The sequence below is a fragment of the Ostrinia nubilalis genome, chromosome 5 (genome assembly GCF_963855985.1).
Source record: "Ostrinia nubilalis chromosome 5, ilOstNubi1.1, whole genome shotgun sequence".
Taxonomy (NCBI): domain Eukaryota; kingdom Metazoa; phylum Arthropoda; class Insecta; order Lepidoptera; family Crambidae; genus Ostrinia; species Ostrinia nubilalis.
Genome location: NC_087092.1, coordinates 1,337,936 through 1,358,541, shown reverse-complemented (window position 1 = coordinate 1,358,541; position 20,606 = coordinate 1,337,936). Strand labels below are relative to the sequence as shown.

The window sequence follows — 20,606 nt, the reverse complement described above, 5'->3', positions numbered from 1 at the left end:
GATAAAAAAATATAAATGTCACTTCACTGGCCAATCACAGCTAAGAATGATGGACAGATGCATCATCTAACTAACTAACGTAAAAGTTCTGGTAAATTTCAACAGATAGCGCTGATTTTTGTTTTTTTGTTTTATGTAATAAATATATGACGCCAGGCCCCAGGAGGTTAATGGGTAGACATACTCGTAGACGTAGAGGTAGTTGGAGGTTAAGCGTTAAACTTTAGGTAAACTTAATTAACTGCTAAAGGTATCTGACGATAATTCTCAATAGCTTACGATTTTAAGCTTTAAAATTATGAGCACTAAACTCAATATCGTACATCATCGCAAAACCACGTAATCATGTTATTTGTGTACCATAAAACCGCCACTGAGCCATGTCTACATCGTTAACTTAATTAATTACAAAAACTTCTTAATTGCTTCGCAAAACAAATTAAAATTTCAACTTTCGGATAACACGATAAGCAACGCCAAATGAAATGTGGATTTGAATATTTTATCTAATTATTTATTTATTAAAAATGACTTAGGTATTCAAAACCACTAGGTGGACGGACGATCTGGTACAGGTCAAGGGAAGTACCTGGATGCGGGCAGCGCAGGACCGGTCATTGTGGAAATCCTTGAGGGAGGCCTTTGTCCAGCAGTGGACGTCATTTGACTGAAACTAAGGTATTTAAAATTGAGATCTTTATATGTAATTGAATAATCCTGGAGGGAGGCCTTTGTCCAGCAGTGGACGTCATTTGACTGAAACTAAGGTATTTAAAATTGAGATCTTTATATGTAACTAGCTGACCCGGCGAACTTTGTTCCGCCTTAATGGCAATAAATAAGCAGACTTTTTTTTTTAATTTTCGAACGGGATAAATAGTATCCTATGTCCTTCTCCTGGCTCTAAACTACCTCCCTGACAATTTTCAGCTAAATCGGTTCAGCCGTTCTTGAGTTATAAGTGGAGTAACTAACACGACTTTCTTTTATACAGTGTGTCCGGGCTTGTAGTGATCAAACTTTAAGGGCGTAATCTATGGACAATTTTATCGATGAAAATACTTCAAATTTGGGGCCTGACCCATTTCTCGAAAAATTACATCGATTTAAGTTTTTAATTTTTAGTTTACACCTCTTCTTTAAAAAACAAGTGAAAGCGTAGGTAGCTTAACATTAATAGGCAAATATTTTATATCATGCGATAGCCAATAAAATTATCTATTAGTAGAAGAAGAAAGCAGACACAAGTTTCATACATTTTATGGGAGTAAGAATGGATTTAATTAGAAAAATACATTACTTTTTTCACTTCTTTTTCAGTTATTTTCCAACACAAGAAAAACCAGGTCGTTAAGGTATGTTTTATTTGCATTGTATTATTAGTATTTGAGCTATTCTACAAAACGAATGTAAATTTATTAGTCTAAGTTTATTAGTTTCGATGTAATTGTTGAACAAAGATACCCCTACCCAGCGGTTTCCATAGCGCACGCGACATGCGAAAATACACTGCCTGAAAGAATCACACAACCTATTCCGATTACTATGGAAACCGCAGGGAAGGGGTATCTTTGTTCAACAATTACGTCGAAACTAATAGACGTAGACTAATAAATTTACATTCGTTTTGTAGAATAGCTCAAATACTAAAAATACAATGCAAATAAAACATACCTTAACGACCTGGTTTTTCTTGTGTTGGAAAATAACTGAAAAAGAAGTGAAAAAAGTAATGTATTTTTCTAATTAAATCCATTCTTACTCCCATAAAATGTATGAAACTTGTGTCTGTTTTCTTCTTCTACTAATAGATAATTTTATTGGCTATCGCATGATATAAAATATTTGCCTATTAATGTTAAGCTACCCACGCTATCACTTGTTTTTTAAAGAAGAGGTGAAAACTAAAACTTGAAAACTTAAATCGATGTAATTTTTCGAGAAATGGGTCAGGCCTCATTTTTGAAGTATTTTCATCGATAAAATTGTCCATAGATTACGCCTTTAAAGTTTGATCACTACATGCCCGGACACACTGTATATATAGATTGAATAATCCTGGAGGGAGGCCTTTGTCCAGCAGTGGACGTCATTTGGCTGAAACGAACGAATTGAATAAAATGCCTTTCAACGTTGCCTATTTCTTTTAAGAATGTCAATTTAAGTAGTGGTTTGATTAATTGATTGACGTTAAAAATTTCTTAAAATAAAGATTTTTATCGTAATAAAGATTGATTGATCGATGACACCAAAGTTATCTAAATCTTTAACGCTATGAATTTTATTCAGAGAATTAATACTTCAGTTTTCGACTACAGAATTCTTAATTATATTTTCAAAAGCTGCTCGCATTTTTCTTTTCATGAACGGAATTTTATTTTAGCGAATTATTTTGCATTTTATTTATTCAAGAAATCTTCAGAATATTTTGTGCACAAAATGAGTGCTTTATCGGGTTGAGATATTTCAGGCTTGTTTTTACGTGATTTTAGCAATAATTTAGATTTTCAAAGAACCTTCGCATGTCAAAGTTAATTTCAGCTTACAGATTTTAATATACAGTGTGTCCGGGCATGTAGTGATCAAACTTTAAGGGCGTAATCTATGGACAATTTTATCAGTGAAAATGCTTTAAATTTGGGGCTTGACCCATTTCTCGCATATTTACAAGGATTTAAGTTTTTAATTTTAAGTTTTCACCTCTTCCTTCAAAAACAAGTGATAGCGTGAGTAGTTTAACATTAATAAGCAAAAATTTTATATCATGCGATAGCCAATAAAATTATCTATTAGTAAAAGTAGAAAACAGATACAAGTTTCATACATTTTAAGGGTGTAAGAATGGATTTAATTACAAATAAACATGATTTTTTTCACATCTTTTTCAGTTATTTCCCAACACAAGAAAAACCAGGTCGTTAAGGTATGTTTTATTTGCATTGTATTATTAGTATTTAAGCTATTCTACAAAACGAATGTAAATTTATTATTCTACGTCTATTAGTTTCGACGTAATTGTTGAACAAAGATACCCCTTCCCAGCTGTTTCCATAGCGCACGCGACATGCAAAAATGCACTGCCTGAAAGAATCGCACAACCTATTCCGATTACTATGGAAACCGCTGGGAATGGGTATCTCTGTTCAACAATTACGTCGAAACTAATAGACGTAGACTAATAAATTTACATTCTTTTTGTAGAATGGCTCAAATACTAATAATACAATGCAAATAAAACATACCTTAACGACCTGGTTTTTCTTGTGTTGGGAAATAACTGAAAAAGATGTGAAAAATATCATGTTTATTTCTAATTAAATCCATTCTTACTCTCTTAAAATGTATGAAACTTGTATCTGTTTTCTATTTCTACTAGTAGATAATTTTATTGGCTATCGCATGATATAAAATATTTGCTTATTAATGTTAAGTTACCCACGCTATCACTTGTTTTTGAAGGAAGAGGTGAAAACTTAAAATTAAAAACTTAAGTCCTTGTAAATATGCGAGAAATGGGTCAAGCCCCAAATTTAAAGTATTTTCATCGATAAAATTGTCCATAGATTACGCCCTTAAAGTTTGATCACTACATGCCCGGACACACTGTATACCATGCTCCATATATCTTTTCTAACCATTTATGACATTTTACTAATATCATGCGAAAGCTTCAGAATAGTTGACAAAATAAACTAAAAAATCCTAAATCGGTTAGTTTTCCGATAGTTTGTTTGACAAGAGAATAAAGAAAACGTTAGTGATAAACGGAAAATCTGTGAAAAGTGTCGAACAAACTTTTACAACGAATAATTGGCCTGTCACGGGCAACTATGGAACAAGTTGTTTAATAGTAACACGGTTTTTCCGATCAAAACACTTTTAGGAATGGAATTCAGTAAATTTTTGAAAAAGTATGATAGTATTTATTTACGGAAATTCCTATAATTTATCATTTTGTAAAATGAAAGCCTTGAAGGCACATAAATGTTATATTTTGTATCAAATAGAATGCGTGAAGTTTTTTTTTTCTCTTTATTTGGGACAACAAATAGTTACATTGAGGGCTTATGTACTAAATCTTAATAATTTGAAAATTTTGTAACAATGCAACCAGCACCATTGTCCACAGATAGGATCTAAAGTAATAAAGGATCTAAAGTAAAGTAGTTGAAAGAAAAAAATGTATAAGTTCGGAAAAATGCAGCAAGCATTTATTTGTAAATGTCTTTTTTTATTTTTTATTTATTAATTTTGGACTGCAAACAGATTCACAATATGTATTCTTAAAAGCTAGTTTTATGGATAGTGCTTATCATGAATCCAACAACGCTGGTCACAATTTAAGATTACAAATGTTTAATGGGGCGGAGCCTGTCTAGGCATCCGGCGCATACTCTAGTTCTACTCGTTCTAATACCATTTAATTTATACAATTCAAAAGTTAGTGATGATGATACATACAAGCTAGTCAAGTTTATTTGTCTAATTCGGCAATTAGGGTGTCCGTGACAAGTTTCTTATATTTACCAACGGTAGAGGCAAAAATGTCCAAGTCATTGAAAAGTTTGTTGTGCGTTAATGACATTCTGTTTATGGGACATCGTAGTCCGGCATTAGTCCGACAAGCTGTAGTTGAGAACAACTCATTACAACGTGTAGATCTCATATTTGCTTTTGTAGGCACTCTATAATACACTTCATTAGTCAACTCGATACAGTCGTACATGTTGTGACATATGTCGTATAGTAGCATTGTTTCCAATTGTGCACGTCTCAATTTTAAGTCTAGTAAATTATATCCGGTTAGTAATTCCTGATATGGTATTCTTTTCCTGGTATATTTGTAATGTACAAATCGCAAGAATTTTTTTTGTAATAATTCTAGTTTACTGGTGTATTTGTCATACAGAGGATTCCAGACACTGACTGCATACTCTACTTGTGACCTAATAAGAGACTTGAATAGATATAATAGTGTTGATGGTTTTTTAAAACTTATTCTGCATTCCTATCTATGTTCCTCAAAGATCATAAATTTTTATGAAAGAAAAAAATGTACAATGAATGCACCATACATTTCTTTAAAAAATGTCTTAAACAGTATTCTGTATTCCTACTGAGCGTCAAAGAGAAAGCTTTCAGCTGCCTCACTGAAAATATTCGAAACAACGTCACTTCTACGTTTTTGGGCCTATTTGGTTCGTCGCTGTGCTATCTCGACAGCCCTATTATCATCGGCAGGAATATTGGCACCCCTGTGCTGTGTCCATCGCCCACTTGTGTACACGTCAGCTGTATTGGTTTGCAGTATGCAATGACACGTCCAACGGCATACACTGATGACGTAACACGGCGACATCATTTTGTCTCGATGTAATGATTTATAGGAATAGGTTATTCTAAAATTCCATACTCTGGAAGATTGGGTGCAAGATTTTTTCAAATTGTACGTCAATTTGACCCACATTATTTCATTCCACGTAGCAAAACCACTTTTTTATTTACATTTATTGACGAAAAATGTATCATTCCATTAGCCTAATCACAACTACCTCATCGATTATTATCAACGAAAAGTGTGCTTGTTTAACCAAAAACAGAGCGAAAAATATTACTATAGCATCCACCACGTCCATTTATAACCATACATTATACATCAGGTGAGATTCAGGCTAAGAGCTTCCTCGTTGTGGATAAAAAAAAAAAAAAAAAAAAAAAAATTTTTTTAAAAATGAAAACGAAAATTTTGCGCATGGTATCTTTACTCAGTTCTCGCATTGCACAAACGTACGCTACGATTTATGATGAAAACAGAATATCGTCTTTCCAATAGCGAAAAGTCTTTTCACGAAACACGAAATATATCCTCAGTTTTGATATGATATTGCCGGTGTGCATACACCGTTAACATAGTGGAAATAATAGAAGCAAGTCTTGTAGATGGAAAAACGGTGGAATATAAACCGTGTTTTTATTTGATTTTATTGTAATAAGTAAAGTACACCTGCTGAAAATCAGCGTCATTTCATACACTGTCACAACTGATACTGACTTGAGGACATGATTTTAGTTAGTTACGTATTCTTGGTTACAACCGATATTATTCTCTTTCACGGTAGAGACACGAGAGAGACTTCAATATGCTTGTCTTATAAGGCATGAAATCCTACTGTGTGTTTTTGCACTAAGTCCCAAGCGTGGGCCACGCTCCACCAACCGTAGTTATTCCGTCTGTACCCGTGATGTCCGATCGTCTATTTGTGCGAACACCGTGATTTGCTGCAAGTTTCAAAGCAGATCACTCAGTTGGGAGCGCATCGTATTTCTCCCGAAAATTGAAGCGAATTTAACTCCAATTTAGAATCACTTGGATTCGAATAACTCGTCTGTTCAATCGATATCTGTTAAATGTTTGTGTTTTTGGAAGGCTCTTTAGTAATTCCATCGCAATATTTTTGAAAAAGATTTTACTTCGTGTTATTTTAAATGGTTTGATCGGCGAATTATATTGATTTCTGAAACTATTTTTGAGGAGTCTGAGATTTACATTTGTGCCTGAAATTGTAAAATTGTTTTTTCAGAGTGTATTGAAGCAGGTATGACTTTTTGTAGAACAATGGAATCTATAGTTACCACAGAAATAAGTTATTAAAAGCTAGTAAAATAAATCTACTGGAGTCAGACAATGTGAACAAATAACATATAGTCAACAAAGATCAGCCAGTTGTACAGAGAGTCCCAACACATCGGCCTCACAAGTCGGAGGGTCAACAATTGACAGTTGTGTTGCGAGGCGTGAAACACTCCCAACGTTTGTCTGCAACGCAAACATTCTGCAATACCAGTTATGCTTGAGCATATGCCAACGTAAACAGCACAAACATCCCACCTTATGTCCAGGACCATAAGGCTTACAACTTGTGTTGCTGACCGTAAACAAACTTGCGCCGAGTGAGATGTCCCGGTACATTGAGCATCGGATGTTTCTATTGTCATACCGCACGTCTTCGAGTAGTTTTGTTTGTAAGACATTTTTATTCAGTTTAGATAAGAATGTTTTTCTCTAAAACTGTTACTGGAAACAAGTGCTTTTGTTTGCCATATTACAAGAGGTCTTGTAGTAGATGTAATATAAAACGACGTAACTTTCGGTACGGTGAATTCTAAGTAAGGTAAGTGAAGTGGTATTGTACTGTCATTTCTCTTCATATCAGAGAGGCTAACAAAATATTGTACGAAGCTGAAATGGGAAAAGGATAATAGAAATCGTTCTTTATTTTCTGAGCAAGGCACAACTTGATTTATGTGAAATTTTTGCTGAAGATAAAATAAACGAATTTTGACGAAGAATAACTGGAGTCTACTGAATAGGTATTTATTTAATAAACAATGATCGGAATGAAGAAGGCTTCGATATAATAACGAATAAAAAAGTTTTACCTCAATCTGTTTTAATCGTAAAAGTTGAAAAAAGTTACCGGATGATTCCGACCGAGCTATAAACGATGCCAAAACACACGCTGAATAAGATATATGGTTCATAAAGGGTTCATAATAATTACTACATAATCACAACAAAATTTTACTACCCGACGTAATTCATAATCTCCATAAAATTGTTCAGCATTAAAAACCGGGGTAATATCACAAACCCATCTCCCAAATTGCCAGGATAAAGTTATCGTAATCAACAAGCGCTCGCGTTACGTTGTGTTAAGGCGCGTTAAGATTATGCGTATTTTCATAAGAGACTACCTGCCCTGGAATCCATGTTAATTTGCCCCGTAGGTCACCTCTTAATATGATAATCAAGCCATTAACAGTTCAAATACAAGCCTTTTAATGAGAACGCGTAGCGTGTTGGATAAAGCGGGAATTACGCGGGGAAGAACGGCGAACAGAGAAGAAGAGTAACACAGATACGTTAACATTATCTTGGTTACTTGAATAGAATTAAGTATATCGAAATTTGTTGAAAATACATTTGGAGATAATGTTTTGTCAAAAATGCTGCGTTTTTATGTACGGATAAATGAATATCACATAATTTGACAACTTTTTTAGTACCTAATGTGAAGTTCATTCATATTACCACTCCATTACACGTAATTGGATCAACTACAGAAACCTCGTGATGATTCGCCGAAGTGAATTACTGAATATATTAAGTTCCAAGAAAATTTGTCTGCAGGATCTTGAAAGAGCTTTCGACTAACTACATCTTATGTACAAGCATCCTGGGCAATTTATTTATGCTGTATAACATTTGTTTAGCAAACAACACAGCCATGTGTCACAGTTGTAAATGAGAGTGCGAGGGAGGCGTGTTTACCGTTGACGAGATGTATGTCTAAGGCTGGGCTCACTCAAGGAGGTATTTTTGCGCCGGTGTTCTTCCAGGTTTGTTGGCTTTTGAATAATGATTTACGGATTTACATAGAACGTGCGTTCGCGGTGTGGCCTCGCGGTTGTTGGGATTTTAGAACGTGTTTAAGATTACCTGGCATTTCTTTAGGAATATTATGTTGTACTTGGTTTTGGAATAGCATAAAGATGCGGAATTTAAAGCATTTTCCTCAACTCTCCTTTCACATTTTATTTGATGTGAAGTTGGTAGTTTTTATTTGTTTTATGCTCTAAACTTTTCTATGGGATGAGTTTTTAAATGATTGCATAATTTCAACGGAGATGAAAAGGGGTAGAAACTCTCATTTAAATACAACCTCACGAACAAATGAATCACTAAAACAGCTCAGCGAGTCTTGAGCTAATCAAACGAAAGCCAGAACCTTCTTTTTACTTGTTCTTGCGGATGTCCCAGAAAAAATAGGAAAAAAGTTTTCAAAGAAGACGGAACGGCCGAGTGGATGCGAGTTGTAGCCTAAAAAACTTTGCTGTCATCTCGGAGAGAGATAAAAAATAACAAAGACTCCTATAAATTATCTACTTCGGGAGCTTGAATTAAATTGTTTTTATAGTAAGTGAATAATATAGAAACATTTCTTCGTAAACAGAATTTCTACCTAATTAGACAAAAGGTAAACACAAACAAAGTTTACTAGCATTTCGTAAACGTTTGATAAAAAAACTTTCAAACTTTCACTGTCTAATTTAGTTTTCTTTGCTTCCTTTGTACTTACAAAATTTTTTTTTGCTTTACCTAAAAATGGAAAATACAGAGTAAGAACCGCGCATAAATCAGGGACAGTCTTTTAAAATATGGCGAACATTGGCATAGTTTGCAACTTTTTTGAATAGACACTAAACTTGAAGCTGCATAAATGTATCTATCAAATCTAGTAGGTACTCCTTACTAGCACATAATACTCGAGTTGGGAACTGACTTCTATGCGAGCCAAACTTTGTTGGAGGACTTTAAGCTAATGACGTCATGCGCTTCGCTAATATTTAATAACCTAGATTATTAAATGAGTGACGTCAGTTTATTTAATCCACGGCACCGAGGTTGCTAGCGTTGTTTTAGTTTATTATAAAAATACAGCTCCACTGCAGCAAAATTTAGGTCGAAGTTTGGAATTTTTATTTTATCATGCGGTATAATATTGTAGGGCGTAGGGGTATGCAAGTTGAGTAAGCTGGGATGGACGGGGGATGGCGTGAAAAATTAAGTTTCTAAAAGGACTGAAGTAGATTAGTCCATTGCATCATAATTGAGTGCAATGTTTCGTACAACGAAGATATCAGTTTAATAATCCAGTGGAAGATAACGATGATGCTAGCAAGTCTATGGGGGGAACCACTAGACCCAAGATGCACCCTTATTTTCTAACGCCTATAAACCTCGAGATATACAAATGAGATTTTTTTTTCTCGGATTTATAATTTACGAAAGCAGAAGGCCCGATTTGACTCTGAAAATTTTTCTATGCTGCATGAGTACCTACGAGTATTATAACTTTTCATGACTTTCAGTACAAATCTTAAGACTACGTTTGAAGCAGAGCGTAAGCATATACGAGTATTCTGTGGCATACCTACCAATGTAGGCTCGTATCACGCGTTTCGTTTATTTTGACTTGTTTATTTTATCATTTACCTTATTCAGGTTAATTAAACAATATTTCATCACTTGCACAATCTCGCGCGATGACGCGCCGCACTGACCGCGCTGACGCGGTTTGTGGTTCGGTCTACTAAAATAAAAACAAATTGAAATTGTCACGAAATATACTTCGACGATTAAAATCACGACTGTTTTATATTTTCATCAGTCATTAATTATTTACGGTTATTTATTGGGCCAGGTTCATTTACATTTTAAAAAATTATGTTCCTATCAGTCATCAAGTTACCATGATACTTTATCGTACTAGTTTAGAGCTAGAAAAATAGTGTCGTAATGGCCTGCTATATCTTAGCAAACCCCAGTGCTAACTATTCTTAAAACTGGATCTATAAAATGTTCAAAAACTGTCAATTAAGTATACTTAGTCTGCTCTTCTTAACAATAGTAACAGTAAGGATGTTAAAATATCGTTAATTTTAATCGGTTCCTCAATTATGGTAACGTATAAGATTACAGAACATCAAGGCACGGTAAGGCAATTTATTCCAGCTTCATTCCCGACTTGAGCACGTTACATGCGCCCCGCATCGTTAATGAACCGTGCATCGTTGCGTGAGCCAGTGGCGGTAAGTCAGCCAGCTCATATATCTGGATAGCTCACGAGCTATAGGATAGCTCAGGGGCTATATTTCGAGCTATCAAAGCTAAGACGGCAATGCAGATTATTATTTTTAAAAATATTTTTCCCACGTAGATTGTTTTGCCACTTTTAGTACTTGGATAGTGATGCATCTAATATTACCAGTACCATAAATTATTTATCTATCTGAGACGTGAATGAGACGTTATTTCGGAAGACGGTGGAATTAATAATTGCTTGCGGAAACCTTTAAAAATATCTTCTTCTTAACTTTCCCCTGTGGGCTGAGTGTGAGTTTACATCAAACGCGCTCACTAGTGAGCGCGTCAAAAATAACATTAAATGTATGACGGAATGTACAGCGCCCCCAGCGGGAAACGTTCCAAAACCAAAATTTTCATAATTTTTTTTGATGTAAATTCACACTCAGCGCACTGATTATTTCCAACATTCTGCTATTCGAGACTCAAATAAGTCTAAATATTCAAACATTATTAAAATCATTCCAGCCTTCCTTGCGTTTTAAATATTGTTACTACCCAGCTACGTGTTCCGGCTCAGATCTGGGCTCCCACTAGGTGGACCAACGATCTGGCGAAGGTCACGGGAGGTGTCTGGATGCGAGCGGCGCAGGACCGTTCTTTGTGGAAATCCTTGGGGGAGGCCTTTGTCCAGCAGTGGACGTCTTTCGGCTGAAACGAACGAACGAACGAACTACCCCGACTTTTTTGTGTTTAGAGGATATAAAAGTGATACTTTTAATGTAATTTCGTAAGATAATGCAGTCTGTTTTCCTCACGTTGTGGTCTAAGTGTCCATATACACCGTTTACCAAACCGCAGTACCCTGTATTTGCCATCATGCTTTCAGCTATTTTGCCTCAAGAGTCTGCTTGGCCCATATTCCGTATTTCGCTTTTAAGTTTATTGAATACTGGCCTCTACATTCAGTAGGATTCAGTTTGTCACAGTGAAACAACTAAATCCATTTGGGAAATGGTGAGACTATATTGTGGATGATACCTATTTCAAAATTGGATTGCATTTTCTGAAGTAATTTCTGTACCTTGTACATTGATTTACATCATAATATCTTTATGGAAGTTTAATTGGAAATCTTTGTTTCCTCTGTTGAAGTGACCTCTTTTATAACTTAAGATGAGGTTCAATAAAAAAGTTAAAAATCATAGATCATCATCTAAAAATAAGAAACTTATTTTATTTCTTAACATCATCAAACAGTATCTTCCCAAAAGATTTAGTATTAAAATCCCTACTTTCGCGATCATACACGTTACACAAACGAATCTTCTATCCACCTATCCTTTCTGATTAAATTCGCTGCAGGTCCGAAGACACTCAGATTTCCCCCGGGACCCGCCAGATTCGCTTAAGGTAATGGGGGTCCAGCTAGGGTGGCCCCTGACCGGGCCCGTTTGTATGGGGCAGATCGAATCTCGGAGCTCTGGGCTATTGGTCGGGGGTCCTGTACTGTGATTAGTATCTCTGTGCATGAGTTTGTTAATTTTTTTCCTTGATATATAGCACTATAGGATAGTTTTTCTTTTTGGGATTTTCACTCTTTTATGTGGAATAAGGCAGATATTTGACCGCAATCGTACCTTTGGGCTGAGTGCGAGTTTACATCAAACGTCCTCCCTCACTAGTGAGCGCGTAAAAAATGTATGAAAATAGTTCTTGAACGTTTCCGCTAGGGGCGCTGTACAATCCATCATACATTTAATGTCATTTACATTTGATGTAAACTCTTACTCAGCCCACTGATATTAAAGATGAGTGAAACGCAGCCTAGGATTCTTGGTATGAGAACATAGGCCTAAATGCCTGTTCACTGTCATAATAATTAAAGGGGCTCGGATTTATTGAAAAAGTATTTAAGTATGTTTATATTCTTTATGGCAAAACCCTCCACTAAAGTGGAGGAGGCTCACTAGTCCAGCAGTGGGCTGTCAAGGGCTGTTGTTGATGATGATGATGATATTCTTTCTATAGTACCCGAGGCGCAGTATAAAAATGACAAAAAATATTGTTTGTGAAACACACAGCAGGCAGAAAATTCCAGTCTCTAGATAAATTAATATGACACAGATATTTATGATTCAACTCGATTCACAAATCTCATCCCATGTGAGTTGAGCTATAAGAACATTTTAACCTATATTACATTCCAATTTTTTTTTCCTTAAACCACCGGCAAAAAGGCCTTCCGCGTGCAAACATTGGAAAATGAAAGTGAATTATCCAAAATTTCTTTTGGAATTCCTCCGCGAATCTCTCACGCACCAGAGCACTGGCGCCATTGAGTTCGCAGACAATGTGGAACTCAATCAAACAGGCGAATATTCGTGTCACATGGATTACAGACCTTAAGGTAGAGGCACACTATGAAACTACTTATCGGAAATTAGTTTCAATGAAATATAAATTTATCTGTCATAACATAGATAGGTGTCACAAAATAGCATTGGATCATATAAGACGTGTCATAGAACTCATAGATACCTACCTACTATTTACTTTCTACAAAATAGATACATTAAAAATGTCATACGTTATAAACCGGATCAGGGAGTGATAATGTGACATTTACTATGACTATGAACTCTTTTTATTAACACTTTATGAAACTGAAAATGCACTAGTTGACGTCAAGATTATTAATAAGATTTTTGTAAAGTTAAAGAGGAATTAAAATATTTTTCAAGGTCTGTACTTAGATTTTTTATCTCATAACGTGCAATATGAAAGAAAATGTATTTTCCTTTTTTGAACGTCCAATATTGGTAAACATATTGAATAAACATTCTATATAGATGTCCATAGATAACGCAAACTAATATTAAACAATGTAAACATATCAAAATATTACACGACGTTATTTTGATAACTGTATTGCTCTGTCGTGCGTCCATTTTGTGGACAGTCAATAAATGTTGGAATGCATCGTTGTTTGTCGACAAATACCAATTCATGTGGTTTGATTAATGTGGTTAAATAGCTTACAAATCAAATTAAATCAAATCAAATACTATTGCGATTACAGGTTCACGTAGGTAGTTTTTTTAAAGTATCTTTGAGTTTTTCGCACGCAAAATAGAGAGATACCTACTCTAAATCAATGCTCCAGATTTGTTAGTTAAATCTTTTAGAAAATGGATAGAAAATAAATGTCATTTAATGCTTTAAATTAGTCACAATAACAATTGGTAATAAATAGGAGTAGCAGAATAAGCGATACATTTTAAATTAATTTGAATAACTAAGCTGTACAGATCAAAAAAGCAATTGGAATTTTAAGCCCACTTAGAGAAAGAGTAATCGCGAATTTAACTTTGCGTGACTAGTTCCCTAATGTACATCCAGCTTTAGCCCAGCTAATTCAATAGTACTCACTTCTTCCCAGTCAGTTAGGTATCAAAGTCCCCGGTTGCCATGGCGACCGCCTTTCAGGCCCCGCCGAGCGTGAGTAACGTGCCTTAGGTGGGCCGGTGGAGCCGGCTGCGGCTTCTGCTAACGGGTAAGAACGGGCATACAGGGTGTACAGGCGTAATTGAGAGAGCATTGTGATGTGACGTCATGCAGTTGTACGATTTTTCTAAATTTTTATAATTTTTTTGTTACATTTTTATGTTGCTGTGTTTTTAATGATAATTTAATTTAATTTATTTATTGATTTTTATATATTTATTGATAGTCACCCGGAAAAAAAAACAATACCTAGAGCTTGGAGTAATCTTCAAACTTACAAATCACCACAAGGAGAGTCTACAAGTAAATATACAAAAGTGGATTTATGTAGAAGTGCCATCCTATATGGGCCATCTCCATTAAATTCGCTTGCTCAAAGGTAGCGTGGCGACTGTGACGTTTCCCTGCAGCTACAAATAAACTATAGTCTTTTTCACCTAAGATGATCCGTATGACGTTTCGAGTTTGAAAGATTTAGAGATGTCACATAACTAAACCATAGCGATTTATCTATCGATTTTTATCGAAGAGTTACTAAAACCTACTTTTAGAGAAATATTTTGTATACCTAGGTGTTATTATTTTAACAAAAAATATGTTTGTTTTAATTACAAATATTATTGTAACAATTTTTTATTGATACTTAATATTCAAATTTCATGGTTCGTGTTCAAAAAAACGATTCCTAAAAAGTACTGGTTCTGTTTCCTTAAATTAAAAACTATTAATTTATTTGCAATGCGTTTATTAAATCAAATCAAATCAAATCAAATCAAAAATATTTATTCAGTTTAGACCACAAGTGGCACTTATGAACGTCAATAGAAAATAATAAAAAAAGAAAAGGTAGCCCTTATGGGGCACTTTACATGTCTCCTTATCTTTTGGGCCCTACCAGCGCTTCGAGACAAACATATGGCAAGTGCTGAGAAGAAACGCCGGAACAAACTCAGTCACCACTTATTGCCAGGAATTATCTAACGGTAAGAATAGTCAAATTTAAGTACATCAAATATGTGCAGACTGAACTGACCACGCATCCTTGTCATCAATATAGTCTCGAACCTTGTAGTACCCTTTGGACATAAGGGTATTTTTTATATGTATCTTAAATTTGTTTATTGGCAATTCGACAAGGTTGTGTGGTATTTTGTTAAATATGGTAATATATTTCCCCAAGAATGAATTACCTATCTTATGCAACCTAAATGATGGAACAGCAAGTTTATTTTTATGTCTCGTGTTAAATGAGTGGACGTCACTTTTCTTAGTAAATAAATGTATATGTTTACGGACATACATAATGTTATCAAATATGTATTGCGAAGCCACAGTCAATATATTGATTTCTTTAAAAACTTCTCTAAGTGAGTCACGTGGTTTAAGACCGTATATTGCCCGGACAGCTCTTTTCTGTAAAATGAAAATTGATTCTATGTCTGCTGCTGAGCCCCACAGTAAAAGACCATAAGACATAATACTATGAAAATAACTAAAATATACAAGCCTTGCTGTTTCAACATCAGTCAAGTTTCTGATCTTTCTCACCGCAAAGGCAGCTGAACTAAGTCTTCCCGCCAAGGCAGCAATATGGGGGCCCCATTGTAATTTACAGTCTAGGGTAATACCTAGAAAGACAGTAGAGTTTATCAGTTCAATGCGTTCATTATTTACTGTAATATTAGTATTAACTTGTTTGACATTAGGCATAGTGAATTTTAAACATTTAGTTTTTTTTGCGTTTAATAGCAAATTATTAGTTGTAAACCAGTCTAATACTTTGGAAAGAGCATTATTCACGTCGTCAAATATTTCCTGACGCCTGTCAGTTTTAAAAATTAAAGAAGTGTCATCAGCAAATAACACTATCTCACAAAGGTCCCTTGAATAAAAAGGTAGATCATTTATATAAATCAGAAAGAGCAATGGTCCCAGTATTGAGCCTTGGGGCACTCCCATTTTTAGGGGGGCGCCCGAAGAGTTAGTTCCGTGAATATTTACTTTTTGTAATCTGTCTGAGAGGTAAGAGTGTAATAGGCTTAAGGCCTTGCCTGATACGCCATAATGTTCTAGCTTAAATAACAGAGTTTGATGATCAACACAGTCAAACGCCTTCGATAAGTCACAAAATACACCAATAGCATCTTTTTTCTCCTGCCAAGTATCGAAAATGTGTTTGATAAGAGCAACCCCTGCATCGGTCGTACTTTTCCCTTTTGTGAACCCATATTGTTTTTCATGAAACAGTTTATTTAAGTTAAAATGAGACAGTAGTTGATTGAAAATAATTTTTTCAAATATTTTACTGAGCGCAGGTAGTATCGATATAGGTCTAAAGTTGGATGGGTCACTTTTGTCTCCTGCTTTAAATAATGGTATGATTTTACTATGTTTCATCAGGGTAGGGAACTGACCTTCGTTAATACATTCATTAAAGATATGAGCTAAATGGGGAGCTATAAGAGGAATGATGGGTTTTATTATGTCTGTTGATATGCCCCATATATCCTCTGTCTTTTTTATATTTAGTTCTTTGAAAGTTTTTATAATAACTATGGGGTCTATTTGTCTAAATTTTAATGGGCTATTGCAAACATCAACACAACCCTCGAGAAGAGACATTGCCTGATATGAACATGAATTAAGATTGCTTGTTGTTATGATTGGTACATTTGAGAAGTAACCTTCGAATGCGTTTGCTACCTTATCATTGCATTTAATATACTTATTATCAATTTTTAATGCGAATGTGTCATCCCGAGATATAATTCTACAAGTTTCTTTATTAATACAATTCCAAGTAGCTTTAATTTTGTTGCCAGTGTTTTTAATTTTGTCACGTATGTAAATAGATTTTGCCATAGTACAAACTTGTTTAAAAACTTTTGAGTATTTTTTTACATATTCTATAAAGTCCGGGTCGCTACTATAGGCTTTTCTACCATATAATTCAAACATTTTTTTCCTACTAATATAAATACCTACTGTAGCCCAGTCACTGAATTTAGTTTTATTGTTTTTAATAATAATTGTTTTCTTAGGAAAAGTTTTATTGAACTCATTTTTAATTAATTCAAATAATTGCTCATATAAAATATTTATACTACAGTTAAAATAATGCAAAAGTGGGACCTTATTAGATATTTGAGATTTAAATTTGTCTTTCTGGGATGCAGTGACTGGTCTATATTCTATTTCCTTGCTCGATGGCACAAAATGGTGTTGAAATGACGCTATTTGACCGCAATGATCAGAATTAACAAAATTTATTATTGATTTCTCTAGCACTAAGCAGTTACAGAATATATTGTCTAAGCAAGTAGCTGATGTTGGAGTCACCCTAGTTGGTTCAGAGAAAAGATTTAACAAGTTAAAAGATTTGAATAAATTTAAAAACCGTATTGAAAGAGAGGAATCTTCTATTATATTGATATTAAAGTCTCCACATACAACTACTTTCTTTGAACTATTACACACTCTTCTAAGTACCTCTTCCATTGTGGTTTCAAATAATTCATAGTTACTAGATGGGGGTCTATATACACATACAATAACATAGTCGTCCAGTTCTGCACATGACAGCTCAATAGTTCGCTCAACAGAGAGAGATACAATATCTTTACGCTCTTTACATTTTAATTTATCATTGATTAATATTAGTGACCCTCCACGAATAGCTAACTCTCTAGTGAATGAACTAATAAGCTTATAACTATTAATGCTCAGCATTAGTTCATATTGCCTGAGCCAATGTTCCGTTAAACATAAGACATGAACATTCAATTCTTGGATAAATAACTCAATTTCCAAGTCCTTGCCGGAGAAGCCTTGTACATTTTGATGCACTAAATTAAAACCGTTAAATTTCTTTGTACCCGAATTTTGTATGCCAGAGTTATCCTCTATTGTCTTACGATGTAATTTAAATTATGATTTGGAACAGATTCCAAGGGTCGAACATCCATGTTCTGCTCAATAAAAGCAGTTTGGCTAGCCAAATTAATGGCTAAATATTTAATAAAATATGATAGCGAATTCGCTATTCGTCTTTTACAATATTTATTTAGATAATTATATTTATCTATTGTCAATAAACATTTATTTTTTAAATAATTGTTAATGTCAATTACATGGAATTTGCATTGATTATATGTCAGTGTATTCAATGTCAAATTCAATTTATATCTTAAATTAATTAAAATTTCTTAAATTAAAGTCAATAATCGAAAAATACAGTTGATTTTTGTGATGTTTTTAATAACTAAGTATTCACTGCAATCGATTAATGATCCGCGGAAATAATCGATTTTATTATACAAGAAATACCCCAGCACTAAATCTATTCCGTTTCACACATTGCGTACATTAAATAAAAAATATTTTTACATCGTATTTAATTAAAATATAATCAATAGACTCGGATTTTACTATATATTTCAAGACAAGTAGTTCTTTTTTTTATTATATTGCTAATAAAATGCAAATTTTTTTCTAAAATATTCTGCATATGTAGTATGCGTAATATGGATAACCTTGAAGTGTCATACGGATCATCTTACGTGAAAAAGACTATAATTCGTATGAAACATGCGTTGCTTTTGATACATTAGTTACTGTTACCTATATAAAAGTTTGTCTAGGACATTTTTTTGAAAACTTTATTTTTATGGCCCACCCGGGAGTAGAAAGGCAAAATAGATCGGATGCCTCAACTCTATAACTACTATGTGTAGATAAGACCATTGTATTAACAGGAGACGCTGAATTACCATAAAGAAATAAGCCTTGGTAGCAAATCATTAAAACTTGGTCCTTCGAAATTTATGTTGTAAAATCTGTATGCTTGCTTAGTACAGCTAAGCCCCCTTTTTTAAACCAAAAATGTTTTCTGTAAAAAGTTCAGTCTTTATCACACCTCGAGGATCACTCCAGTAATCAGCTACTTCACAAGTAAACTAAGTATTTCACAGAGCTGAATACTTTATTTAATCGCAACCCGCCATCTTTTCATTTATTTTCACAAAGTAGAGCTTTCCTGTTTCGCGATTCGCTCGGCCGCGCGCCATTGAAACGCACCCCAGGCCATCGCTGCAATACATTTAACTTTAAAGTTTCAATGTGCAGGATCCTCGGCCATCGCAATTTAAAACACTCGCATAAATTCAGAATTTACATCCACGTTACAGGCTCATTACCACTAACGTAATTAAAAACAGATTAAAAACACGAAACATGCGACGCTCGAAACGGAACGCAGAAATGCGGCGCGAACAGATTGTTCCGTATTCAAATTTCAAAATCAAACTTTCCGTTTTATGCATAAGTCGCTTTTTAGTTTCACGTTTGTGCGCGGTAAACATTATTAAAACGGGACGGTGGAACGTTCAGTCCTTTACTGCGTTTCGTTTCGCATCAGAGCGCTGTTATTATTTGCGTATTATTGTGCTCAGACTTTATGATGGCGTTGTTTGCGTGGAGTGGAACGTAGAACGCGGAATAATGACTAACCATGTGTTCGCTTTGTGTGGGCTTAGATTATATCAACGGAATTGAGTAGGACGAGTTTTCTCTTTTTCATTTACAGTTTTTTAAATTGAATTTACTTAGCATTCGACACGCCTACGCTTTCAGTTTTAAATGTCACGACCTTTATTATAACACTGTTTTGTGTTACGTCTGTTGTTTTTTGATTAAGTAAATAAAACTAATTTAGGTTCCAATTAGTTAAATTATTTTTACTTTCTGTGCTCCATTTGTCAGTTTTAGGGCCTTATCAAAGATATAAAGAAATTAAGCTAAATATACGCGTATCAAACGAAAATACTCCAAATAATTTGAAAAATCCTCATATTTAAAGTTAAAACGTTTTTTAAGCAAAAGTAAAAACCTTTGCTACCTAATGTGATCATGTTTAACATAAATTGCGCATAACAATGTGAGTTTTAACGTCCTCCATTTTAAAAAGGCACCATAACATTTTCTTTTACTACCCTATTCTTGGCGAAACTTGAATGATGACAATAAAATTCGAGCTATCAAAAGCGGCATGTCACGTTAAAGAGACAGGACAAAAACATCGTTAATTCCCGCGCAAAAATAACGCTCATCCCTCGTTATAACGATAACGGTATTATGTTATAACGTTATTATGTTCACTTAAGCGGTGTAACACGTGCGTGATCATAATCTGCAATAACAGTATCTGAGAAGGTTATGATCGCGAATATCGTAAATTATCCGTATATTAACCTGTAAATATTATATTCATGCTGATATTAAGGATTGGGAAATTCTACCAAATTATGAGTAGCAAAAACATGATTTTCAGAAATGTTAATGAAACAAAAGGTTGAAAAAAAAACTTATTTTTTGGTTAAGTACCTTTACCTATCTAGGCCTCAGAATACGCAAAAATGATGATGTGTTACTTATTTGCAAAAAACTCATATCA

At 34.4% G+C, this 20,606-nt stretch overlaps 1 protein-coding gene across 1 annotated transcript in view; it reads right to left on the bottom strand.

Annotated features, from left to right (window-relative positions):
* The window catches only part of LOC135072104 (disintegrin and metalloproteinase domain-containing protein 11-like), a 233,334-nt gene that overhangs the window by 138,574 nt on the left and 74,154 nt on the right, over positions 1 to 20,606 (bottom strand). The gene's annotated exons all lie outside the window — the stretch shown is intronic.